Source organism: Pipistrellus kuhlii, unplaced genomic scaffold (genome assembly GCF_014108245.1).
Source record: "Pipistrellus kuhlii isolate mPipKuh1 unplaced genomic scaffold, mPipKuh1.p scaffold_m20_p_5, whole genome shotgun sequence".
NCBI classification, from domain to species: Eukaryota; Metazoa; Chordata; class Mammalia; order Chiroptera; family Vespertilionidae; genus Pipistrellus; species Pipistrellus kuhlii.
In genome coordinates this window covers 64,990,993-64,998,352 of record NW_023425551.1, presented here as the reverse complement: position 1 = coordinate 64,998,352, position 7,360 = coordinate 64,990,993, and the positions used below count along the sequence as shown (strand labels likewise).

The 7,360-nt window shown below is 34.3% G+C and overlaps 1 pseudogene; it reads left to right on the top strand.

Moving 5' to 3' along the window:
• Positions 1 to 7,003: 7,003 nt before the first annotated feature.
• On the top strand, positions 7,004 to 7,109 carry LOC118706265 (annotated as a pseudogene).
• The last annotated feature ends 251 nt before the right edge of the window (positions 7,110 to 7,360 follow it).

Here is a 7,360-nt window from a genome sequence, read left to right as displayed (position 1 = left end):
TCTTGCCAACTCAAGTTCAAAACCCAAACACTTCTATTTGCCTATCAGTGCTTTTGAGTGAGGCCGGTCGACTTGGCAGAGGTTACATTTATAGAGAAAGCCATCCTGGAAAAGTGAGGCAAGAATGAAATAACACTTCTTTTAATGACAAAAGCAAAACAAAATACCTGTAAACTACCAAATATTCTGCAGCTTCTGAATTTATAAGCATTTCCATTTGGTAGATGGAAAACGATATATTTTGTTTAAATGTATGCTTCATTGATTTTGAGTGAGGCCGGGCGAGTTTGCAGAGGTTTCAAACGTCTTTCTGCTATGAACTGCCTGCTCTTGACCTTTGGTGCGTTGTTGTCTTGTACACATTAATTTATAAGAGCTCTTCAAGGACTTTCATTGACATTTAATGTGTCAAATAGTTTGGCCAATTATATTTTCTCTCTTCACTTTGTGTGTATTATTTTTGTCAGGAAGACATTTTGTTTATGAGGCCAAGTTATATTTTCTTTATGGCATCAAGCTCTCACTATCATTTAGCAGTGGTTTCTTTTATTCTTACAAAATATTTTCTCCTGTATTTTTCTCTAGTGACTTCCATTTTCATTTCTTTTCTTTTTTTTAACACAGTTTCAGTTTTAAAACTGGTATCATTTAACTGAGGTGATTTGACAGCCAAGATGAGATAGTCTCACCACAGCCTATCTCTCCCACTGATTCTTAGGAAAAACTATGAAGATATACAGAAGGATGGTACTGGCATGAAGGCATACATTCTACAGTGTTTCCCAAAGTGTGGTACATGTACACCCAGGGGTACGGGAAGAGTTTGGTGGGGGTACGCGTTGCACCAGGGTTTGGTGGGGATATGCACTGCACCATGCTTAGCTGTGCCTAATTCTACATTCTCATGAGTACGAGGAGTACTCAGCGTGAGGAAAATTATAGGAGGGGTACACATATGTCAAAAGTTTGGGAAACACTGTCAGAGTTAGAACAATGGAAGAGAGTAGAGAGCCCAGAATTAAATCCACGCTTATATGGTAAACTGTTATTAAAAAAAGGGGACCAAGATTACACACTGAGAAAAGATTGTCTCTTCAGAAAGTGGTGTTGCAAAACTGGAAAGCTGCGTGTAAGAAATAAAATTGGAACTTGTTACAAACACAAAAACACACTGCAAAATGGCCCTGGCTGGGTGTCTCAGTTGGTCGGAGCATTGTCCAATACACCAAAAGTGTGTGGGTTCAATCCTATATAAGGGCATGGACAGGAAGCAACCGCTTCATGCATCTCTCACATTGATGTTACTGTCTCTTTTTTTCTCTCTCTCCCTTCCTCTCCCTCTAAAATCAATAAACATATCCTATGGTTTTAAAAGGAACCACATAACACAAAATGGTTTAAAGACTTAAATGTGAGATGTAAAGCTCCTAGGAAAAAAAAAAACATAAAAGAAAAGCTTCATGACATTGATCTTAGCAATGATTTTATGGATATGACTTTAAAAGCACAGGCAACAAGCCCTGGCCAGTTTGGCTCAGTGGATAAAGTGCCAGCCTACAGACTGAAGGGTCCCAGGTTTGATACTAGTGAAGGGCACTTGCTTGGGTTGCAGGTTCTGTTCCTGGCCTGACTGGGACACATGTGGGAGGCAATCGATCTATATGTCTCCTACGGATGTTTCTCTGTTTCACTCTTTTCCCCCTTTTCCCACTGTTTCCATTATCTTGGAAAATCAATGGAAAAGTATCCTTAGGTGAAGATAACAAAGAAAAAAGGAAAAAAGAATATGTACTCTATCAGCAATTTTCAACCGTTTGCCGCAAGAAGCACATCTGAATTTTTTAAACATGCAATACCTGACTGTTTAGTCCAGAACACTGACCTATTTTCCCATAGATTGTCAGAAAAATGACAACAGCCAACATAGCAATAGCTGTCTGGTGTAAATGAATCAAAATTATATCTATTTTTTGGTCAGAACCACAAAAAATACAGTTTTTATATGCTGCAGAATTTTAGCAATTAGTTTGTGTGTGCCATGAGATGAAAAAGTTTGACAATCAATACACTATATAAATATAATAGAATTAAATTCAGATTAAAAATGAATTTATTCTGCCATATGTGGCAATATAGCTGAAGATTGAAGACATTATGCTACATGAAATGAGCTGGTCACAGAAAGACAAATACTCCATGTTTTCACTTATATGAGGTTTCTAAAATAGTCAAAATTCATAGAATCAAAGAATGGAATAATGGTTGCCAGAAGCTAGGGGGAAAGAGGGTTTAGGAAGTTACTAATCAAAAGGCATGAGGTTTCAATTAAGCAAAATAAATAATATGTGATTGGAAAAAGAGAAGAGATTATTAGTTTGAGCACCCACTGACCCCATTGCTGCTGGCATAGAAATGGTAGTTGGCTTCTCCAGCCTTTTTGAGCATGATACATAAAAGTGGGAGACTCATGTAGCTATCACAATTATTGTAACTAATTGTCAAACTGAAAAAGTTTAAGAGCATGGAGAAAGCCATACTAGAAAAGTGAGACAAGCAGGAAATAACACTTCGTCTAATGTCAAAAGCAAAACACAAAACCTGTAAAGAACAAAATACACCGCAGCTTCTGAATCTGTAAAAAAAAAAAAAGTAGTACAATCATACAATAAAATACAATTCAGCAACAAAAAGAATAGATTATTTATCACTGCAACAACATGGGCTCATAGCTAATATGTTACTTTTAATCAAAGTATCCAGACTCACAAAACTACATGCTATATAATTCTATTTATACCATTCTGGGGAAAACAAAACTATGAAGAGCAGATCAGTGGTTTCCAGGGGCCAGCAGTGGGGAGAGGGACTGACTAGAAGAGACAGCACAGTGTATTTTGCTTGGTGACAGGACTCTTGTTAATTGTGGTGGTGGTTGACATGATTCACTGCATTTATCAAAACCTATTGAAATATATACCACAAAGTAATGTTTCCTTTATGTCAAGTAGGGGGAAATTATTAAAAAGCCAAAACACATCAGTGAGTAATTTTTTTTTTTAATTTATTTTGGTAAGGTTAGTAAGATAGTTCTTCCAGTTTATTTTTTTATGTCTTTGGTTTTTGAATTACTTCAACATCTTTATAAAACATTTAGTGTTTTCTATTTATTGATCAAGTTGTGGATTTTAGCTTATCATCTAAGCATTGAGCTTTTTGTTCTGTACTTTGTATTTTATCTCTTTTTTAAGAGATATTTCCTAAGCATTTTAAATAATTTTCAGAGTTAAATTTCCTCATGTATTATTAAAAGATTTCAGTATTTGCAAGAAGTTTTTGTTTTCCAATATGAAATATAGCATATTTTTAGTTTATAATATATCCTATATTATGCCAATAAATGAAGTTTCTAATTACCTTTACTCCTGTCACTACATAGATATATGTATCATCATTATTGGGTAAATAGAATTCTGGAGACATGAGCATCATTGCTTATATAATTCCAACCCTACCTTAGTCCCATGTTTACAACAAAAATACCAAATCAAGATGTAGAAAACCATGAGAAGAAATAATATAAGTATGTCTGAATCAGACAAAACATCTTTTCCAAGCATGGATTTTAGAAAGCAGTTAATGATCCTACAAAGTACATCTTTAAGCAAGGTGTTTGTTTGTTTGTCTGGTTAGCCTTTGCAATAAATGTCCTTCAAACATTCTTAGGTCTCAAGGTAAGTAAATTATTATGCAGAATAAAATAAAAGGATATGAAGTTATGTAGGTGTTTATTATGGATGTATGTTTTTTATGATACTTTTTAGATTGGTATATTAAGAGCAAGTGGGATAAAATAGCAACATGAGTGTTAAGGCATCATTTCACTTTCAGAAAATTTAATATCTATGAGATGTTCTTTTAAGTATATCGTTAACTGATTAGAAAAATGTTTTCTTCACTTCCATTGCTTTCACGGTAGTCAATATATTATGCATTGTGCATTTTGATTGAGGAGTGCTGTGTTATGTAAATGGATTGGTGGGGCCAGGTTAGTTATGGAACCACAAGATAAGGGCAGAACTGCCATATGAAATTCCCTAGGCAGGCTTCTTTCCTAACTTAGAAGCAGAGGTCTAAGAATAAAATCTGCCAACCATAAGCTGATTATGCATGTGTATAAGATGTCTAGGAATGAGGAGACAGGGCTTTAGAAATAGAGGCTCTGAAGGCTAAAGGAAGACTGTTACCAATGCAGGGGCTGTGTTTATGCTTGCAGGCAGTGTGGCAAGGAATAAGGCAGGAGTGGATATGGGTCCTGCTGATGCTTGTGGGAGTGGAGGGGTATAGAAGGCCGCTCTGAAGGGGAAAAAACCACCAAAGCCAAGCTTTTGTTTTTTAGCTAGATCCTATGTAGGGATCACAGCACATCTTACGAGTACTAAGTCTTTTACTCACTTTCACATAATATTATATTTTATCAGCTCCCCACAGACCAGGAGCTGACAGGCGGGGCCTTGGAGTCTGCCCATGAATACTCATGAGGAAGCTCCCCTAAATTTGGGGTCTCAGTCACTTCATTTTTCTCCCACACCCATCTCCCTTACCCTCATCTCCTTTGTCAGCCATTAGCTTGCTTTTCTATATTTATGAGTCTGTTTCTGTTCAGTTTTGCTTTTTCATTTGTTTTTTAGATTCTACATATAAGTGAAATCACAAGATACTTTTCTTTCTTTGTCTGACTTGTTTCTCTTACGGCAGTGGTGGGCAAACTGCGGCTCGCGAGTCGCATGCGGCTCAGGAGCCGAGGTTTGCTGCTCTGTTGACTAATGAGTTTGCCGACCACTGGGCTAAACTCTCGATTCCGATAATTACAGGCTGTTGTTGTTCCATGTAATTAAGCCCCTATCCCAGTTGTCGGCAAACTCATTAGTTAACAGAGCGGCAAACTGTGGCTCGCGAGCCGCATGTGGTTCGCCAGCCAGAGTTTGCCAACCACTGTCTTAGGATAATACCCTCTAGCTCTATCCATGTTGTTGCAAATAGGAAGATTTAATGCTTTTATTACATTATGTGTGTGTGTGGCCCGATTATTATGATCTCTGAACGCATAATAATCTGGCCACTCAGTGTGTGTGTGTGTGTGTGTCTGTGTGTCTGTGTATCCTATATAATGAAGAGCTAATAATTAGACAGAACAGCAGAATTTACTTAAGTCATCTTCAGTTTCTTTTTTTTAATATCTTACAGTTTCAGAGTACAGGTCTTTCACCTGTTTGATTATATATATTCCAACTTATTCATGGCCTTCTGATGCATTTGTAAATGGGATAGTTTTCTTAATTTTTTTCTCCCGATTGTTCATTACTATAGAAACACAAAAGATTTTGGTATATTGATGTTGTATCTTGCAAACTTTACTCAATATATTTATTAGTTATAGTAATTTTTGGTGGAGTATTTAAAGTTTTCTATGTAGAGTATCATGCCATCTGCAAATAAGGAGAGTTTTCTTTTTCCTTTATGATTTGGGTTCATTTTATTTTGTTGTCTTATTTGATTACTGTGGGTAGAACTTCCCATTCTAAGATAAATAGAAATGATAGTGGGTATTCTTTTCTTGTGCCTAATCTTAGAGGGAAAGTGGTCAGATTTTCACTATCGAGTATATTAGTTGAGGGTTTGTCATAAATAGTCTTTATTATGTTGAGGTATATTTTTTTCTATAATCTCCTGTTTAGAGTTTTTAATCATAAAAGGATATTGAATTTTGTCAATTTATTTTCTGCATCTAATGAAATGATCATATAATTTTTATATTTTATTTTGTCAATGAAATGTATCACATTGATTGATTTAAGGATGATGAACCAACCTCTCAACCCTGGGATAAATCCTACTTGATCACGCTGCATAAATATTTTACTGTATTGCTGAATCTGGTTTGTTAATATTTTGTTCATAATTTCTGAATTTATGTTTATCATGATATTTTCTTTTTTGTAATGACTTGGTTTTGGTCAGGATAACTTCATTAAATAAGTTTAAAAACATTATTTTCTCTTTAATTGTTATGAAATAATTTAAGAAGCATAGATGTTAATTTTCCTTAAAATGTTTGGTAGAATTCACTTGTGAAGCCATTTGGTACTGGAATTTTATTTGATGGAAGTTTTTCAATTACTTTTTCAAATTCATTGCAAATAACTGTTCTGTTTAGATTTTCTATTTTTTCTTGGTTCAATCTTGTCAGGGTATATGCTTCTGAAAATTTTTTCCATTTGCTTACATATTTTCAAATTTATTGTCATATAATTGTTTATAAAGTTCTTTAATGGTTCTTATATTTCTGTGGTATTGGTTGTAACTTCTCTTTCATTTATGACTTTGTTTACTTGACTTCTCTCTCTTTTTTTCTCTCAATGAGTTTGGCTAAGATTTGCCAATTTTATTTTTTTAAAGAACCAGCTCTGAGTTTCAGTGATTATTTTATATATATACTAGAGGTCTGATGCATGAAATTCTTGCCAGGGCCTTAGCCTCGCAGTGCCAACTGCCCTGTGGTCCCACCCACCAGTTGTTCCAGAAGATCATAACATATAATTGCTCCTAGGGTCTTTAGAGAAGACATGGCCCTGACAACACTTTCATTTCAAACTTCTAGTCTCCAGAACAGTGAGAAAAAATATATATTGTTTTATGACACAGAATTTGTGGTACTTTGTATTTGCAGCTCTAGGAAACTAATATATATATATATATATATATATATATATATATATATATATATATAATAGACTCATGTATAGTATAAACATTTTAGTGTGTGTGTGTGTGTGTGTGTGTATATATATATATAATGTGTGTATATATATGTCTGTAGTTTTGTGTACATATATTCATATATAAATATATAGGTTTGTGTATATAAATCTAAATGTACATCTAAATGTATAGTAAACTTATGAACTTATTTGTACATTTATAAATTTATAATATATGTGTATATATTGCTTCTCAGCCTTTTGGCTAAGATCAAGTGTAGTATCTGTTCTTATCAGTTTAATATAATATATGTGTATATACACTAAAATATTAATATTTTTATAATATGCTTATACATTTCACAGACACTATTAAGTGCTTTTGTTTACATTGTCTTATTCTTGTATTGTCACTCTGGCCTATTTAAAGTGTTTTCTCTTGAAATGTTTATTATATTTTATTCTTCAAGGAATATTAAGTTTTTTAATTGATAATCCTGCAATACCATGTTTCCCAGAAAATAAGACATCCTCCGAAAATAAGACCTACTTACAGGTTTCCTTCTGAGTGAAATATAAGGCATCCCCCCCGAAAATAAGGC